The sequence below is a fragment of the Oncorhynchus clarkii genome, chromosome 4 (assembly GCF_045791955.1).
Source record: "Oncorhynchus clarkii lewisi isolate Uvic-CL-2024 chromosome 4, UVic_Ocla_1.0, whole genome shotgun sequence".
NCBI lineage: Eukaryota > Metazoa > Chordata > Actinopteri > Salmoniformes > Salmonidae > Oncorhynchus > Oncorhynchus clarkii.
Window position 1 is genome coordinate 31,737,224 of NC_092150.1, and position 13,789 is coordinate 31,751,012.

The following is a 13,789-nucleotide window of genomic DNA, read 5'->3' on the forward strand; positions in this document are numbered from 1 at the left end:
GGCTGATCCAACTTTGATGTAATGTCCTTAAAACAAGTCAAAATGAGGCTCAGTAGTGTGTGTGACCTCCACGTGCCTGTATGACCTCAATGACATCAATGCCTTCCTCTTGCAGGAACTGCTGACACACTCCAGCCACATGAGGTCTAGCATTGTCTTGCATTAGGAGGAACCAAGGGCCAACCTGCACCAGCATATGGTCTCACAAGGGGTCTGAGGATCTCATCTCGGTACCTAATGGCAGTCAGGCTACCTCTGGCGAGTATATGGACTGACCCACCGCCAAACCGTCATGCTGGAGGATGTTGCAGGCAGCAGAACGTTCTCCACGGCATCTCCAGACTATGTCACATGTGCTCAGTGTGAACCTGCTTTCATCTGTGAAGAGCACAGGGCGCCAGTGGCTAATTTTATAATCTTGGTGTTCTCTGGCAAATGCCAAACGTCCTGCACGGTGTTGGGCTGTAAGCACAACCCTCACCTGTGGACGTCGGGCCCTCATACCACCCTCAAGGAGTCTGTTTCTGACCGTTTGAGCAGACACATGCACATTTGTGGCCTGTTGGAGGTCATTTTGCAGGGCTCTGGCAGTGCTCCTCCTGCTCCTCCTTGCACAAAGGTGGAGGTAGCGGTCCTGCTGCTGGGTTGTTGCCCTCCTATGGCCTCCTACACGTCTCCTGATGTACTGGCCTGTCTCCTGGTAGCGCCTCCATGCTCTGGACACTACGCTGACAGACACAGCAAACCTTCTTGCCACAGCTCGCAATGATGTGCCATCCTGGATGAGCTGCACTACCTGAGCCACTTGTGTGGGTTGTAGACTCCGTCTCATGCTACCACTAGAGTGGAGGCACCACCAGCATTCAAAAGTGACCAAAACATCAGCCAGGAAGCATAGGAACTGAGAAGTGGTCTGTGGTTATCACCTGCAGAACCACTCCTTAATTGTGGGTGTCTTGCTAATTGCCTATAATTTCTACCTGTTGTCTATTCCATTTGCACAACAGCATGTGACATTTATTGTCAATGAGAGTTGCTTCCTAGGTGGACAGTTTGATTTCACAGAATTGTGATTGACTTGGAGTTACATTGTGTTGTTTAAGGGTTCCCTTTATTTTTTTGATTAGTGTATATAAAAATGTCTTACAGAGCCTGTCCATAAGCCCCAAGTTTCTCAACTGTCTTTCACCGATCATGGCTTGAATAGTCTCGCTGGAAATGGAGTACAGTGTAAAAATGTGCAGCATACAGTAAAGACCAGCAGTCGATTTATTTAAGCATTATTTTTTTGCATTATTAGGCCTGGAGTTCTTTTAAGAATACAATAGACTCTTACCGAGTCCACCAAATGCATTGTTTTCTAACGTCATCTGGATGGATCCATAACTAATTACTATGGGAATAAATATCACTGAATGACAGAAATATTGGAATAAAGCAGGCTAATGAATGCAAGAAATTGTTGCTTACTGGAACACCCAAAGTCATCCAATTGTTATAATAGGATTTGACGCAATAGCCTACCCGCATGTGGTCAACTATCTAAGCACCGTTTCACACTGTTCTGAGACAAGCATGGGGACTGGTCTTGATAGATCAATGAGATTTTTATTTTCACTGAATCTCTATTTCGGTATTGGTTAGCCTACAATTAGGGTGTGTAAATGTTAGGATTATTTTGCTCTTCACTCGCTGTCACTTAGTCGCCTAATCCCAACCGGTCACGTTGTACAGCACCATATTTTCCTAACGGAAACCCTGAGGGTTTCCTTTTTCCTTGAATAGAAACACCATAGTATTAATCTAATTAATTCACTGTTTAATATTTTGTTTTCTGTGTAATGTAAGTAAGTGCCTTAATGTGTTTAGACCCCAGGAAGAGTAGCTGCAGCCTTGGCAGCAGCTAATGGGGATCACTAATAAATACAAATACAAATTCCATCATGGCCACCTAATCGTCCCCCTCATTCCTTATTTCTTACTGTAAATCACTCCTCACATCTCCACCTATTAGCTGATGTGTGGTGAACATTCTGGCAAAACAATTGTCACCGTGCATCACCCAGGTGGGTGCTACACATTGGTAGTGCATGAGGTGAGTTTCCCCCTACTATGTACTATGACTACCTCAGTTGGTAGAAAAACGCTTTATAAATCCAATCAAGTATTGTTTAAGGACACATACTCAATTATACAATGCATGCATTCACACAGCAGTCTCTTTCAAAATGAAGTGCAGGAGACTTCCCACTAGCTGAGAGCCTATCTGAGAGGCATCCACAATCTCTCTATCAGATGATGATCAGCCCACCATGAGTAGATTACATGGGGCTAACCCATGAGGCTTCCTCCATAATTACTTTACTGATCAGAAAAATAAGAGCCCCTTACGAGCTCTGTCAATCAACCATGCTGGTATGTTCAGATACTCTCCCCAACTGCTGCCTAGTTAAATAAAGGTTAAATAAAATACAAATAAATGTATTTGTACAGTGAAGCTAAAACTTTTAATTTGTCTCTTTACTCCAAACAATGTTTTATATGAAGTGGCAGTACAGAATATCACCTTTTATTTGATGGTATTTTCATAATTTTCTATTTAACCATTTGGAAATTAATGCACTTTATGCATCCCCCTATTTGTATTTGGACAAATTCACTGGCATTTTGTTGAAAGTTTAGTATTTGGTCTCATATTTCTAGCACACAATGATTACATCAAGCTTGTGTGTATTTGAAGTTTGTTTTGGCTGTGTTTACGATTATATTGTGCCCAATAGAAATGAATGGTAAATAATGTATTGTGTCATTTTGGAGTCACTTTTACTGTAAATAGGAATATAATTTCTGAACACTTAGGATGAAACAGTCAGAGGTCACCAAGCACAACATAGCTTCAGCGTGTAAATCAGCTAGAAAGATGTGTCGGCATCAAGTAATTGTCTCTGGCCCCCTCCCAGTTAGGGGGAGTGATGAGCTCTACAGCAGAGTCTACCAACTCAATCGCTGGTTGAAAACTGTTTTCTGCCCCTCCCAAAAGATAGAATTTGTAGATAATTGGCCCTCTTTCTGGGACTCACCCACAAACAGGACCAAGACTGATCTGCTGAGGAGTGTCGGACTCCATCCTAGCTGGAGGGGTGCTCTCATCTTATCTACATCTCATCTTATCTACCAACATAGACAGGGCTCTAACTCCTCTAGCTCCACAATGAAATAGGGTGCAGGCCAGGCAGCAGGCTGTTAGCCAGCCTGCCAGCATAGTGGAGTCTGCCATTAGCACAGTCAGTGTAGTCAGCTCAGCTATCCCCATTGAGACCGTGTCTGTGCCTCGACCTAGGTTGGGCAAAACTAAACATGGCGGTCTTCGCCTTAGCAATCTCACTAGCAATCTCACTAGCGATATCCCTCTAGTGGTGTGCGGGCTGTGCTTTGGCAAAGTGGGTGGGGTTATATCCTTACAGTTTGACCTGCCCGGGGGTATCATCGGATGGGGCCACAGTGTCTTCTGACCCCTCCTGTCTCAGCCTCCAGTATTTATGCTGCAGTAGTTTATGTGTCGGGGGGCTAGAGGGTCAGTTTGTTATATCTGGAGTACTTCTCCGGTCTTATCCAGTGTCCTGTGTGAATTTAAGTATGCTCTCTAATTCTCTCTTTCTCTCGGAGGACCTGAGCCCTAGGACCATGCCTCAGGACTACCTGGCATGATGACTCCTTGCTGTCCCCAGTCCACCTGGCTGTGCTGCTGCTCCAGTTTCAACTGTTCTGCCTGTGATTCTTATTATTTGACCATGCTGGTCATTTATGAACATTTGAACATCTTGGCCATGTTCTGTTATAATCTCCACCCGGCACAGCCAGAAGAGGACTGGCCACCCCTCATAGCCTGGTTCCTCTCTAGGTATCTTCCAAGGTTTTGGCCTTTCTAGGGAGTCCTAGCCACCATGCTTCTACACCTGCATTGCTTGCTGTTTGGGGTTGTGTTTCTGTACAGCACTTTGAGATATCAGCTGATGTACGAAGGGCTATATACAGTGGGGCAAAAAACTATTTAGTCAGCCACCAATTGCGCAAGTTCTCCCACTTTAAAAGATGAGAGAGGCCGGTAATTTTCATCACAGGTACACTTCAACTATGAACAACAAAATGAGAAAAAAAATCCAGAAAATCACATTGTAGGATTTTTTAATTAATGTATTTGCAAATTATGGTGGAAAATAAGTATTTGGTCACCTACAAACAAGCAAGACTTCTGGCTCTCACAGACCTGTAACTTCTTTAAGAGGCTCCTCTGTCCTCCACTCGTTACCTGTATTAATGGCACCTGTTTGAACTTGTTATCAGTATAAAAGACACCTGTCCACAACCTCAAACAGTCACACTCCAAACTCCACTATGGCCAAGTCCAAAGAGCTGTCAAAGGACACCAGAAACAAAATCGTAGACCTGCACCAGGCTGGGAAGACTGAATCTGCAATAGGTAAGCAGCTTTGTTTGAAGAAATCAACTGTGGGATCAATTATTAGGAAATGGTAGACATACAAGACCACTGATAATCTCCCTCGATCTGGGGCTCCACGCAAGATCTCACCCTGTGGGGTCAAAATGATCACAAGAACGGTGAGCAAAAATCCCAGAACCACACGGGGGGACCTAGTGAATGACCTGCAGAGAGCTGGGACCAAAGTAACAAAGCCTACCATCAGTAACACACTACGCCGCCAGGGACTCAAATCCGGCAGTGCCAGACGTGTCCCACTGCTTAAGCCAGTACATGTCCAGGCCCGTCGGAAGTTTGCTAGAGAGCATATGGATGATCCAGAAGAAGATTGGGAGAATGTCATATGGTCAGATGAAACCAAAATATAACTTTTTGGTAAAAACTCAACTCGTCGTGTTTGAAGGACAAAGAATGCTGAGTTGCATCCAAAGAACACCATACCTACTGTGAAGCATGGGGGTGGAGACATCATGCTTTGGGGCTGTTTTTCTGCAAAGGGACCAGGACTACGGATCTAAAGGAAAGAATGAATGGGCCATGTATGGTGAGATTTTGAGTGAAAACCTCCTTCCATCAGCAAGGGCATTGAAGATGAAACGTGGTTGGGTCTTTCAGCATGACAATGATCCCAAACACACCGCCCGGGCAACGAAGGAGTGGCTTCGTAAGAAGCATTTCAAGGTCCTGGAGTGGCCTAGCCAGTCTCCAGATCTCAACCCCATAGAAAATCTTTGGAGGGAGTTGAAAGTCCGTGTTGCCCAGCAACAGCCCCAAAACATCACTGCTCTTGAGGAGATCTGCATGGAGGAATGGGCTAAAATACCAGCAACAGTGTGTGAAAACCTTGTGAATACTTACAGATAACGTTTGACCTCTGTCATTGCCAACAAAGGGTATATAACAAAGTATTGAGATAAACGTTTGTTATTGACCAAATACTTATTTTCCACCATAATGTGCAAATAAATTCATTAAAAATCCTACAATGTGATTTTCAGGATTTTTTTTTCTCATTTTCTCTGTCATAGTTGAAGTGTACCTATGATGAAAATTACAGGCCTCTCTCATCTTTTTAAGTGGGAGAACTTGCACAATTGGTGGTTGACTAAATACTTTTTTCCCCCACTGTAAATACATTTGATTTAATTCCACTTTAATATGGATGCTACCATGATTACGTATAGTCATTAATGAATCGTGAATAATGACAAGTGAGAAAGTTACACATGCACAACGATCATGCCCCAAAAACATGATAACCTCTCACCATTACAATAACAGGGGATTTTTTGGAGGGTATGATGTTTATGCTTCTTTAACTTTCTCACTCATCATCATGGTAGCCACATTAATATAGAAGTGTTCAGAAACATATTTAATATTTTTTACAATAGACTCCAAAATGACACAATACATTATTTAGTAAAAAAAAACATTCGGCACAGCAAAACATCCAAATCACACAACCACTGCAAATGCATCCAACAAGTTTGATGTGGTCATTGCGTGCTATGGGACCAAATACTACAATGTGGTCCAAATACTTATGACAGATTCAAGCATTTCACTGTAAGGTATACCTGTTGTATTCAGAGCATGTGACAAATACAATTTGATTTGAAATGGGGGGGGACTAGATAAATAAAGTGCTTTCATATGTAAATGAGAAATTAGATTTGAAAACACCATCAAATGAAAGGTGACCTTTTCTACTGTCACCTCAAACATTTGATCTCAAATCCAAAATGCTGGAGTATAGACCAAACGGAACATTTTAGCTGCACTGTCCAAATAAATACATAGCAGAGTGTATATTACAGGGTGAGATATCACCCATTCTTCTTGGTTTTACATTCTGGGAATTATGCAGCATACCTAAAGGTTGGCCAATTTACCAATTTCACAAACAAACACTGGGAAATGCATCAACCTCTCACATATAAATATGCAGACGTTTAAGCTCTAGTGATCACAGCCTGCAAACATGTTACCAAATCTTGAAACAGCTATGAAACGTGTATGTGTGTGTGTTGTAAGTAGCCTAGCGGTTAAAAGTGTTGGGCCAATAACCAAAAGGTCACTGTTTCGAATCCATGAACTGACTAGAAGGAAAATCTGTCAATATGCCCTTGAGCAAGGCACTTAACCCTAATTGCTCCTATAATTCACTCTGGATAATAGCGTCTGCTAAAGGACCGAAGTGTATGCCTGCTTGCAGGCTGAGCAAACATTTCATTAAATGTGTTTTTTGTTTACTTTGTTAGATAGCCTGGCCTTGTTATTCTCATTCTGCTGTGGAGTGGTTTGCTTGGGACAACTCTGGCCTCTGCAGATCTGGGACCTCATTTATAAACGTTGCATATGCACCAAATATACCGACAAAATATTTGTGCGACCGTTTTCACGCAAAAGTTTGCATTTGTTTAAATGTTACTTGACATGAGAATGTGCTTATCCATTTGACTAAGTGGTTGAAGTACTGCATGGCATGTAAGCAAAAACCTAGTAGTAGCCTTGTGCAAATGGGGAATATATGATGACACTCTTATTCACAACAAAAAAACAGGTAGCTATATATAATAACAAGATGCAATAATTTGCCATTAGTGAGAACAGCTAAAAATCTATTTATTTTCTCTTTACATTCTAAAATAATTAGAAAAAGGCATCTATTTACTATTATTTATTGTAATGGTTTCATCATCGCAAAATAGCCTATAAAAAGTTAGGTTAGGCTCCCATTCGTTGCATCTCTCATTAAGACTTGACCCATTCACAGTAGCCTAGTAAATAGATAAGCTATTTGCTCTATGCGATCTGATTCGCAGTTTAACGGTAGAACAGACGGTTCACCTTGTCCATTGACGTTTGTATACTACATCTGAATATTGTAATACAAATTTCTCAAGTAGCCAATATGTGACTAGTTTCAGGAAACTAGGCGTATGTCGCGTGTCACTACTTCATAGGAGAGGCATTTGAACATAAAAAATCATTTGGTTGCCTTCTGGAACATGTGAACTTTCATGTGCCTTAACAATAAATGTGTATGCCATCTGTAAATACGAATACAATTATTAACTTATAGCTCAGGGGATAGAGAAAATTCTGGCGTTTGAAAAGAGAACGCGCAGAAGGCTGTTGTATAAAACACCTATCTCCGGATTACATCTTCAAACTAAGGGCAACCGTGGCATCCGTGACGGAGAGGTAAAAGCATCCATCCATGTACAGTGCCTTGCGAAAGTATTCGGCCCCCTTGAACTTTGCGACCTTTTGCCACATTTCAGGCTTCAAACATAAAGATATAAAACTGTATTTTTTTGTGAAGAATCAACAACAAGTGGGACACAATCATGAAGTGGAACGACATTTATTGGATATTTCAAAATGTTTTAACAAATCAAAAACTGAAAAATTGGGCGTGCAAAATTATTCAGCCCCCTTAAGTTAATACTTTGTAGCGCCACCTTTTGCTGCGATTACAGCTGTAAGTTGCTTGGGGTATGTCTCTATCAGTTTTGCACATTGAGAGACTGAAATTCTTTCCCATTCCTCCTTGCAAAACAGCTCGAGCTCAGTGAGGTTGGATGGAGAGCATTTGTGAACAGCAGTTTTCAGTTCTTTCCACAGATTCTCGATTGGATTCAGGTCTGGACTTTGACTTGGCCATTCTAACACCTGGATATGTTTATTTTTGAACCATTCCATTGTAGATTTTGCTTTATGTTTTGGATCATTGTCTTGTTGGAAGACAAATCTCAGGTCTTTTGCAGACTCCATCAGGTTTTCTTCCAGAATGGTCCTGTATTTGGCTCCATCCATCTTCCCATCAATTTTAACCATCTTCCCTGTCCCTGCTGAAGAAAAGCAGGCCCAAACCATGATGCTGCCACCACCATGTTTGACAGTGGGGATGGTGTGTTCAGGGTGTGAGCTGTGTTGCTTTTACGCCAAACATAACGTTTTGCATTGTTGCCAAAAAGTTCAATTTTGGTTTCATCTGACCAGAGCACCTTCTTCCACATGTTTGGTGTGTCTCCCAGGTGGCTTGTGGCAAACTTTAAACAACACTTTTTATGGATATCTTTAAGAAATGGCTTTCTTCTTGCCACTCTTCCATAAAGGCCAGATTTGTGCAATATGCGACTGATTGTTGTCCTATGGACAGAGTCTCCCACCTCAGCTGTAGATCTCTGCAGTTCATCCAGAGTGATCATGGGCCTCTTTGCTGCATCTCTGATCAGTCTTCTCCTTGTATGAGCTGAAAGTTTAGAGGGACGGCCAGGTCTTGGTAGATTTGCAGTGGTCTGATACTCCTTCCATTTCAATATTATCGCTTGCACAGTGCTCCTTGGGATGTTTAAAGCTTGGGAAATCTTTTGTATCCAAATCCGGCTTTAAACTTCTTCACAACAGTATCTCAGACATGCCTGGTGTGTTCCTTGTTCTTCGTGATGCTCTCTGCGCTTTTAACGGACCTCTGAGACTATCACAGTGCAGGTGCATTTATACGGAGACTTGATTACACACAGGTGGATTGTATTTATCATCATTGGTCATTTAGGTCAACATTGGATCATTCAGAGATCCTCACTGAACTTCTGGAGAGAGTTTGCTGCACTGAAAGTAAAGGGTCTGAATAATTTTGCACGCCCAATTTTTCAGTTTTTGATTTGTTAAAAAAGTTTGAAATATCCAATAAATGTCGTTCCACTTCATGATTGTGTCCCACTTGTAGTTGATTCTTCACAAAAAAATACAGTTTTATATCTTTATGTTTGAAGCCTGAAATGTGGCAAAAGGTCGCAAAGTTCAAGGGGGCCGAATACTTTCGCAAGGCACTGTATATTGGTAAGATAGTCTAGCTAGCTACATTTTCAAAATGTAATACTTTTCTAATTTTATCAGAAAGCCCTTTTCATTTCAAGTTAAAGTGTACTGTTAGCTATCTAGCTAGAGTTGTGTATGATCTGTGTAGTAATATTATTTGTATCTCAAAGCCATGTGCATTGTTAGTTATAGCTTAATGTTAGCTAGCTAGCTAACATTGAACCCGGTTGGTTAGCTACCTGCAGATTCATGCAGGGTAGTAACATTATGAGTTGGGATTATGGTTCATTGTTTAACTAGCTAGATGTCTAAACAAAACACTCCACTATGCAAGTAACCATTTAACTACACCTTCTGTATTGTGTGCATGTGACAAATTAACTTTGATTTTATTTGATATAATATTTATTTACCAGAAATGGTAATGTGAAGAACATGATGAGCACGAAAGTCAAATTAGAATATAACGTTAGGCCAACAAGATAGTGTCCAAGTTCTAAAATTCTCCAGTAGAATGCCCTCCTTTAATTTGATCACACTCACAACCATAAGGTATTTTATGTAACTGGCTCGCCATTAACTTGTAAATAATGATCTTGTTGTGAGTTTATTTTCCTGTAATAATGATGACAAATTAGCTAAAGTGAAGACGTTGTCAGCTATATGATATGATCATTATTTGAACTAGCTAGCCAGCTAAGTTAACATTAGCTGGTTAGCTAACAAGTAAACAAAACATTGTTTAGAAAGTTGCTTTTAGTTGCCTGGTTTGTATAAATTGACATATACTATATTCAATTTTAAACGGGTGGGTTTATTGGTGTTAAAATACACTAGTTATGCTATTTTGGATGACCAGGCTGCTGATGTCATGCAACCTGCAGTTTTTGTGTTCATACTTTCTCATAACGACAAGTTTGATGTCGGACGGCATTAGAATGTTCATGATGTCAATGCAACAACGGTCGATAGACGTAGTATAAACCAGCCTATAGTCTTTGGTTGTTTGGTCCATGGCCTCACATGTGAATGCTTAAAGAGATAGGTGGGGCTAAGGCTGAATGGGTGTAGACAAAGAATGGCTCTCCAGTACGCTTACCAAAACATTTTCCTTTAAGTGAGGTTACAAGTTTATCAACTTTCAAAGCAGAATTACCTTCCCATTTTTCCTCAACTGTAGTGTATGATACAGTATATCATTTTCTAGCTCCGAGTTTCTACTTTTATCCAATGTAAAAAGATAAATACACAATTTCAAAATGTTGCTACATAAGACCGAGTCGAGCCAGTCGGTCACATTATTTATTTAATAAACATAATGCATGATACATATACTGTATCATAACCATTGCATAATACATCCCTCACATTTTATGGCCATGATGAGTTCATATTCCCGAAGTAGCCGTAGAAGATATTACCATCCTCATCTGTCATTTCATTGGGCCTATTAGATAGATATTATAATTTCAAGTTTTTGCTCTCCGAAAGGGAGCACGGTTTATAACATACAGTAGAATTTAACAGGTGAACAGACAGTTGCTCTTTTGCATTGAAGTGTGTAGGCTTACCACTGTAAGTATAGCCTACTGAAGTTTTTTTTTAAACAGTAGGCAATGTTTCAGATTTCGCTGGCAGTGCAGCATATTTAGGGTCGGGGAAAAAGTAAATGCAACATTATTGAATTCAAACTATTTGTTTACAAGTCCACAACAATTTGCAATTGTTTCTGTCTTTCAGAAATGGTCAGATAGTCTACCGCAAATGTCACTGCAACTGTCACTGCAAAAGAAAACATTCTGGCCAACACCTCCAAAGACAGTAGATCAAGTTAGCCATTGCTATTTCCTTCAGATAATGTCTTGGCCTAATTCCAATACTTCCAAATTATACAGCAAATAAGGGCATTATTGTCGCCATAGAAGGTGAATGATGGGAGTTTTTCAGGCAGAGTTTTAATGCTCGTTCACATGCTCAGTTTTACGATAGGTCTGATTTATAACGGGAAACATGCGAATGTATGACGTGTGCAAGTTTATAAATCTCCATATTTTTGTGCATGCAGTCTTTTCAAAATGACGCACGTAGATATTTAGTGTAAAATGTACACAACGGTTATACATTTGGCCCCTGGGCACTGTCAGTAATATGTGTGTGCAAAACTGTATGTTTGTGTGTGTCTGACCTTCCATTCCGCTATACCATTAGTAGGGCTCTGTCAAACGGCTTACGAACAGAGGACCACAGTGCAGTGGGGAGGGCACAGGGCAATGGAGTGCAGAAAGCCAACCTGTGGTGCGTTACAGACCGACGCACACACCTGCTCATCATTCTGACACCAACATGCAGGAGGCCTGTCAGAGATCCACGGCATGGTGCTCTGAGTGTTTTTGCATTAAACACTGTAGGGCAGAGGTGGGCAACCCTGAAAACAAAAGCATACACACATGTTGGCTGTCGCTGCCTAAGATTGTCCACCCCTGCTTTAAAGAATTATGAAATAAAATAAATATACCTAGGAAAACAGCATATTTATTATTAAATCTGCAGCAACAGCTAACAGGTCCTGTATGGTTACCAATAGGATCAAGAGAGATCAAGAATCATGGTTATTCACCTCTAATATGTGACTCATTTCAGGAAACTAGGTGTATGTCGCAAGTCACAACTTCAAAGGAGGAAGGAGGAGGAGAATAATTTGAACATTATTTTAAATGTTTGGGGGGGGGGTCTCCCGAGTGGTGCAGTGGTCTAAGTCACTGGACCGCAGTGCTAGCTGTGCCACTAGAGATCCTGGTTTGAGTCCAGGCTCTGTCGCAGCCGGCCATGACCGGGAGACCCATTGGGCTGCGCACAATTGGCCCAGCATCGTCCAGGTTAGGGGAGGGTTTGGCTGGCCGGGATGTCCTTGTCCCTTCGCGCTCTAGCGCGAACTCCTGTGGCGGGCCAGGTGCTGACATGGTCGCCAGGTGTACGGTGTTTCCTCCAACACATTAGTGCAACTGGCTTCCGGGTTAAGCGGTCATTGTGTCAAGAAGCAGTGCAGCTTAGCTGGGTCGTGGTTCAGAGGACGCATGGCTCTTGACCTTCGCCTCTCGAGAGTCTGTACGAGAGTTGTAGCGATGGGACGAGACTGTATCTACCAATTAGATCCCATGAAATTGGGGAGAAAAAGGGGTAAAAAAAATATAAAAAAATATATAAGAAAAATAATACATTTTTGGCAGAAATGCCTTCTGGAATATTTCAAATTTTATGTGCTTGAATAATAAATGCGTATGCCATCTGTAAATACAAATAAAATGGTTAAATTACGAGCCTAGTTGGTTTAGCCACAGAATAAGAGCAACCTTCCCGCTAGCCATGATTGGCTGAGATAGTGAGTAGGCTGGACATGCCGAGAGATGAGTTTGGCAACAACACCTGACTCCTTACTTCAGGTCAAGCATTACCAGCACTTCAGGTGAATATCATTTTCATTGCATTGTATGAGGTTATTCTTCTTATCTAAACTTGGGAGGTGAATTGATGTTGTGCAAGGTTGTAATGTATTCTCAATTTTCTTTGTTATATCCTGTTTTTTTGTGTGTTATTGTCACCTAGGAGCGTTCGGAGTCAGTCGGGACCAGGTTTCAGCTGCTGCGCAACGCTGACATCTTTCCTCCCAAGCATCACCTGGACTGGACACAGCTAGACAAACGTATCTTTTTGAGAAGATCAGGGAGCTTTGCGACAAAGAGTCTATGGACATCACATGCCCTGCACCAAAGTCAAGGGCAGGACAGAAACAGGCTCTCCGAATATAGATTCCCTTGTTCATGCGTGGTTTGGACAGACCAGTTCATCACTAGGAGCGAGTCCACAGTCATCAGCACTATCTTCAGTGCCTCTATTCAAATGCATCTCAGCTAACACACACACAATTTCTTTATCCTGCTGCTCAGCCACTTTACCCCTGATTGTATCTATATAACTACCTCATCTATCACTGATATCGTTATTGATATTGTTCTTGTACATACTGTATATTATTTTCTTTATATTGACATGATCTATTTCTGATATTGTTACTATGCAAGTAATCATTTCACTGTACCGTTTACACCTTGTGTAGAGACATATCCACTTAGCAAGATGTGGCTGGGGGTTATACCATTTATTGAAAATGTGTCTGAGTAAGTGCCATTTAATATTTTCATCTGGACACTTTGTTTGCCTGGATTTTTTCCTTATTGTAGGCTACTACTTCTACCACTTTTAATCTTAATATACTACTCACTGTTTAGCATATGACCTCACATGTGAATCCTTAAAGAGATGGGTGGGGCTGGTTTAAGAAGGTGTGAACAATGCTGAATGTGTCACGTTCTTACCTTTATTTTGTCTTTAGTTAGTATGGTCAGGGCGTGAGTTGGGGTGGGCAGTCTATGTTTCGTGTTTCTATGTTTAGGTTTC